The sequence below is a fragment of the Zea mays genome, chromosome 4, assembly GCF_902167145.1.
Source record: "Zea mays cultivar B73 chromosome 4, Zm-B73-REFERENCE-NAM-5.0, whole genome shotgun sequence".
Taxonomy (NCBI): Eukaryota; Viridiplantae; Streptophyta; class Magnoliopsida; order Poales; family Poaceae; genus Zea; species Zea mays.
Window position 1 is genome coordinate 5,563,618 of NC_050099.1, and position 6,716 is coordinate 5,570,333.

A 6,716-nucleotide genomic window follows, 5' to 3' on the forward strand; every position below is an offset into this window, starting at 1 on the left:
TGCATCAATACAGCTCCAATACCGACTGCACTGGCGTCCGTTTCCACTGTGAAGGGAGAAGCAAAATCTGGTAATGATAACACAGGAGCCGACGTAAGAGCTTGCTTGAGGGTGGAAAAGGCGGTGTCATGCTCAGATGTCCAAATGAAGTGCACACCTTTCTTCAATAACTGTGTGAGAGGCTGACAGATAACCCCGAAGTGGCGAATAAATTTTCTATAATAACCGGCCAGACCCAAAAAACTGCGCAGATCCTTAAGTGAACATGGTACGGGCCAGGAGGAATTGCCTGAATTTTACCCGGGTCTGTAGCCACTCCATCTTTACTGACCACGTGGCCTAAGTAGGAGACACTGGACTGAGCGAAGGAACATTTGGATCGCTTGACTTTCCACTGATCCTGAGCGAGCAAACTGAAGACCTGATGCAAGTGCTGCACATGACTCTCCAAGGAATCACTATACACCAGTATGTCGTCAAAGAACACCAAGGCACACTTGCGCAATAATGGAGACAAGGTGTGGTTCATAGCCCGTTGGAAGGTGCCAGGAGCTCCTGTGAGTCCAAATGCCATGACGCGAAACTTGTAGTGGCCCATGTGCGTCTGGAAGGCTGTTTTGTGCTCCTCACCGGCCTTGAGCAACACTTGGTGGAATCCAGCCCGGAGGTCCAAAATGGAGAAATAGGAGGCTCCAAACAATTCATCTAGCAACTCATCAATAATAGGAACTGGGTATTTTGACTTCACCGTGAGGGCATTGAGGTGCCTGTAATCCACACAGAAGCGCCATGTATTGTCCTTCTTGCGCACTAGCAGGACCGGTGAGGAAAAGGAACTGGAACTGTGCTGAATCAAACCTTGGCGTAACATATCAGCCACCTGAGTCTCTATTTCATCCTTCATTGTTGGTGAGAAACGGTAAGGCCGGATATTAACTGGGCGAGCGCCTGCGATGAGTGGAATATGGTGATCACAAAATCGGCTTGGCGGCAGAGACTTAGGTTCAGCGAACAGGAAGTCAAATTCATGTAGGAGGTGTTGAATTGCCTCTGGAACTGATGAATCATGGGCTATCTGCAGCTGGAATATTTCAGACTGGTCCGGAGCTGTGTGTCGTAACTCCAACAGGGATGCAGACGGTGTTGTTGGCTGGACTCCTTGAAGAAGCGCAGATTTGCCCAGATGTGAGAGGGATATCCACTTGTGTTTCCAGTCCACATACATTGGGCTACAGCTTTCAAGCCAGTCCATGCCGATGATGGCATCATAACAAGGTATAGGAAGAAGCTTAAATGATGAAGTAAACGAGAGCCCCTGACAAGTCCACTCTGCATTTGTTAATTCAGCCGTACACTGCAACTTGTTGCCATTAGCCACTGTTACTGACAATGGTTGAGCCAATTGATTCACCCCTGTGAGAGAGCTTGCCAGTGACGTGTTAAGAAAACAATGAGAGCTGCCAGAATCTAGTAACATCAACAATTCCTGGCCGAACAGCGAACCCGATAACCGGAAGGTGGACCGAGAGGACTTGGAGGACACAGCTTCAGTAGAAAGCAGTATCATGAACTGTTCTGATGTATCTTGAAATTCAGCCTCTGGTTCCTGGGACTCTGGAGTGAGTAGATCCCAAAGTTCCTGCATCACATGCAACTGGATAGTGGGAGAGCACTTGTGGCCTTTAACCCATTTGTCAGCACAGTATTGACAGAGACCTCGTGCCCGACGGTAAGCGCGGAGGGACGCAACCTTACTGTCAGACGACGAAGGATCTGAAACCATTGAAGTAGGTCTGTCAGAAGCTTGTGGAGAATGTTTGTCCCAATCCTGATATGATGATGTCTTCGTTGGAGTCTTGTAAGACAAGTGGGCATCACCGCGACGGACCTCACGAGGGCGAGACGCCTCCGCCTCCTCCTGCAACAAGGCCAGCGCACAGGCAGTATCCAAAGTACTAGGACGTTGGACTAAAATTACAGATTTAATGTCGTCGCGTAAGCCATCGATAAATCGCATGGTATAGTAAAGGGGATCTGTGGTATGTTCATAGGTTACTAACAGATCAACCAATTCACTAAAACGATCGACGTAGTCTTGCACGGTGGAGGTCTGTCGGATATGAAAAAGTTTGCGAATCACCAGTTCGTGCTGTTCGCGACCGAATCGGTCTTGAACCAAACGACAGAACTGAACCCACGACAGAGAAGGCAGGCGGGGTTCCACTGATTGGAGCCAGCGGCCAGCTGCCCCTTCAAAATACATGGTGGCAACTTTGACCCAGACCATCTCCTCTGTGGCATACATTTCAAAGTATTTTTCGCAACGTCGTTGCCATAACTTGGGACTGGAGCCATCAAACGTGGGGAATGTAAGTTTGGGCAACCCGCCACCATGTTTGTTTAGAGCCCCTCTGAGATCTACGTCGCCCCCGCCGAACCCATTTGGTTGAGCAAACGAAAATGTTGGAGAAGGGGGGACGCCACATACCCGTGACCGGGTAGCGGCCATCGGCAGTTGGATGCCGAAGTCCACTATCCCGGAGGTAGCTGTCGAAGCCGTGTCCGAATCTAGGGCCATCAGTGTAGTCGACGGCAGCAGGTGGGTGCCCCGGACCCGATCCAGTGGAGGCGAACGCGCCCGGAGTTCCGAGGATGCTGGGCGACGCAGCAAGGGAACCGGGGGAACCAAGGACACCTGGCATGGTGGCGCCGCCGACGCGCGCTCCGTGGGACCACTGAGCATCCATCTTGGCGATCTCGGCGCGCATCCAGTCCATGTTCGACTGGAGCGAGTCGATGGAAGAGTCAACTCGAGGACGCCAAAAGTCGAACATCTGCATCGCGGACTCGAGAGCAGCGATGCGGTTGCCAGTCTCCACTTCGAAGTGGTGCAGACGCCCTTCTGTAGCGGCATCCGAGGCTGTGAGATGGGCCTCCACATCGGCGCGGAGGGCAGTGGAAAATTCGGTGACGGATCTGGCTGCATCCGTCGCCGTGTTCTCCAGGACGGACACCCGCGACTCCCACTTGCTATCCATGGACTGGATACGCTTGTCCAGCTCGGCAAGCAGGGAGCGGGTCTGGTTCTCCAGAGCAAGGGTAAGGGCCGAATCTGAGGTAGATGGCGGCGCCATGGGCGGAGGAAGATCGACTGAATCTGATACCAGGTTGTTAGCAGTAGTAGGAGGAGAAGGTAGATGGGGTTTTAGGAAGAACAGAGAAGGGAGACGAAGGACAGAGGGATGTTATTTCTTAGAGTTTTTGTTCATCCATAAAACCTCCCAGCCAGTAGTCGGACCAGGTTAAGTACATCACACACACGCCAGCCGCTGCGTACCAGCAGGTCTACACCCACTCGGGCCCATATACGCGCCTGTTGGGCCGACGCACACGACGAGTTGCCGCATCCTGCTTGCTTGGACCATTCGGTATTGCGCCATCTTGCTGTTGTAGCGGCTGGGACATCTCCTCCATTGGCGAGTTGGTAACAAACCGCTTGATTCGATCTTCTATATTCCAGAAACCGCCCTCTGGAATATCTCTACGTGCAATCACCAGAGATCTCGCATGTACCGTGCGTGTCCATTACTGTTGGATGACGTGGCAGTTTAGGTGTGATATTTGACAACCAAATAAATAAAAGGCAAAAATTAAACTCTCGTTCAGAACATGTCACGACCGCGATAAATAACGCGAAAAAAATGTGAAACGTAAGCGAGCGCGCTTGTGTGGCAGTCTTCATAGCACTTTATTTGTCTCATGTGAAAAGTAGGAAACACTCTCATATATAAGCTAGTTCTCTCCTATTAAAATGGACGATATGAGACTAAAGTCACTTGTTATCTCTACACACTACATTGGCTTTCTTATTGAATTGGGTCATACACTAGTGAACCCAATTCCAATATGATGCACGGATCAGCTGAGGGATCGAGTCATTGGAGGCAGAAGAAGAACCAGGCTTCGAAGCCGTCAACCTGAATTCCCATACACCGCCATAGCTCACTGATCTGCTTGTCGCACTCCACAAAAATATCCTCGCGCACATCTAGAGTCTGTTATTATGTGTTATCTAAGTAGGTTCTCCCGAGTGTTCAGCTTGTTCAGCCTGAAGACATTGGAAGACCAGGCTGAAATGATGCCACCAGACGCCCCCGAGGAGGGGGAGACAGAATATTGGTCAAGATAACGGGGGAGGAAAGAATAAATCTTGCTTAGTAGGTGGGGATCATCTAACTTCGTCTCCTGAAGGAGAAGGAGCACGACACCAGGATTGATACAAAGTAGATTAGAGAGGACATTATCACACTTGGAGGCATCCCCAAGCCCACCAACATTCCAAAAAACAGACAGAGAAGCTCTTACTCATTTATTTATAGAAAACATCACCATACAGGCAGCGAATAGAGAGTTTTAGAGCAAGTTTGGGAATCACAAAACCGGAGGGACTTGAAAGAGCTAAAATCCCCTCCTTATTCAAATTGAATAAGGAGATGATTTTAACTCCTCCAATCCCTCCGATTTTTAGACTCTCAAATTAGCCCTTAATAGCCCGAGCAGACGAGGAAGCTCTCACGGGGTAGCCACCTGAACAGGGACACAACACCATAGGGCAGCACTTGCCGTAAACATACTAGGTAGACATCTCTTGGATACCATTTGTTTGAGACTCTTTATTTAGAGCTCCTAGTTTTCTCTCTAGGTAGACATCTATTGAGACGATGGATCTGCAGCGATTTTGTATTGTCGACTGTGATCTGAAAGTTTAATCTGAGTAAGGGTCACCGATACGGCCACAACATTTGTTTACATCTACATCTTAGTTTTACATACTTGCTGAGGTCTGGAGTTGTTTTTGGTCATTTGTTCTTCCCTTCTCCCCTCTTGTGTTTATGGTGGAAAACATTTGATTCTTTTCTCTCTAGCCGATCCCCTAGTCCCCATGCTATATTGGTTTGTGCCTTGGTTTGATCATATGACGAGCCACAAGTGCACCATCCAATCACCATCTATCATGACCCCGACCATCATGTCCACATGATGGAGACACATCGCTCGGCTAGTGTTCTCTACCCCGACGATCGGCTAATGCTCACTGTCAATGCTACACCAACTCCCTCACTTATCCCCTCCTCTTTTCGTGCTGCTCTCGGCGATCCCAACTGATGTCGTGCTATGGAGGAGTATGTGGCCCTGTAAACCAACAACACTTAGCACCAACGTGATTACCGGCAAGTGGATCTTCTGCCATAAGCTCACCTCTAATGGCTCGCTCGATCACTACATGATTCGTTGGGTCCTTTGGTGCTTTACTCAGTGTCCCAGAGTGGACTACGATGAGACCTCCAGGGTTGTTGTCAATTTTACCACCATTTGGGTCGTCCTCTCCCTCGCTCTCTCTGGACTAGGCGGTCCACCAGATAGATGCCAAGAATGTCTTCCTCCACGACACTCTGACCGAGATGATGTACTGTAGCCAGTCCACCGGCTTCATCAACTCCACTCACCCGGATCTAGTCTATAGGATGAATTTCTCTCTGTATGGCCTTAAGTAGGCCCCAAGAGCCTGGTACGGTCGCTTCGCCTCCCACTTGGTCTCCCTTAGTTTCGTCGATGCCAAGTCGGACATGTCCCTGTTCATCCATTGATAAAACGATGACACTATCTACCTCCTCTACATCGACAACATCGTGCTTACGGCACCTAGTGTCGCCCTTCTCCAGCACATGATTGCTACCCTTCATCGCGAGTTCGCGATGAAGGACCTAGGTCCTCTCCACCACTTTCTCAGGATCACCATCGATGATGTTTGCGTTCTCTGCGTCCTGACCACATCGCAGTTCGTCGACATCTTCACCAGGGAGCTTCTATCGAGTGTCTTCACTGAGTTCCGATACAATCTCAACATCTGTACATGATAGAGTTCTGACTGCGGAGGATGTTAGACTACTATTAGAGCTTAGTTAGGATTTTGATGTATTTCCCTGATTGCCCCTATTATAATGGGCTTCAGCCCACCTAACTCTTCTATATAATATACTCCCAAGTCCCAACACAAGATTAGGGTCAGGTTTTCTCTCGTTCGACCAAATAGTCCTTTATAAGTTCAAGCATACAGACAAATAGATCTACTCCAAACTAAACGTCGTTTATATAAACTTTGTGTCATATGTGCTACCCTTCTAATTCAGTATACGTGTCGTATTGCTGGAGCGAGGTAACAATTCCAATAAGTCTCTACACACCTTATCATTGAGCTAGCAACTAAATCTCCATATAGACTATATCATCAGTCTAGAATTAATTTCTCTACATGCATGTTCAAAATAACACAGTTATTAACACAGTACTAGTAGAATAATGGACAAATTGCTGTCCTTTGATGCATGGGGTGGTGTCTTCCGTTTCTGTCTTTAATGTAGCCTAGCATATGTACCCTAGATATGGGCTCCCACTGGCCACACCACACCCACCACCAACTCATACGATCCCTTTGTTTTTGATTGCTTGATTGAGCTAGTACAACAACTGTTTGGTTGAGCATCGCATTATTACCATATACTTTGCGTCGAAATAAAATGAAATAATTAGTTTTAAGACAACATTTATTTTTGTTTCGAAACGATGTATATATAGTACTTGTTTCTCATCCTTAATCTACATTGAAACATGCTAATACACCTTATAATGTGTTAATCATCTGCTGATAGCATCAT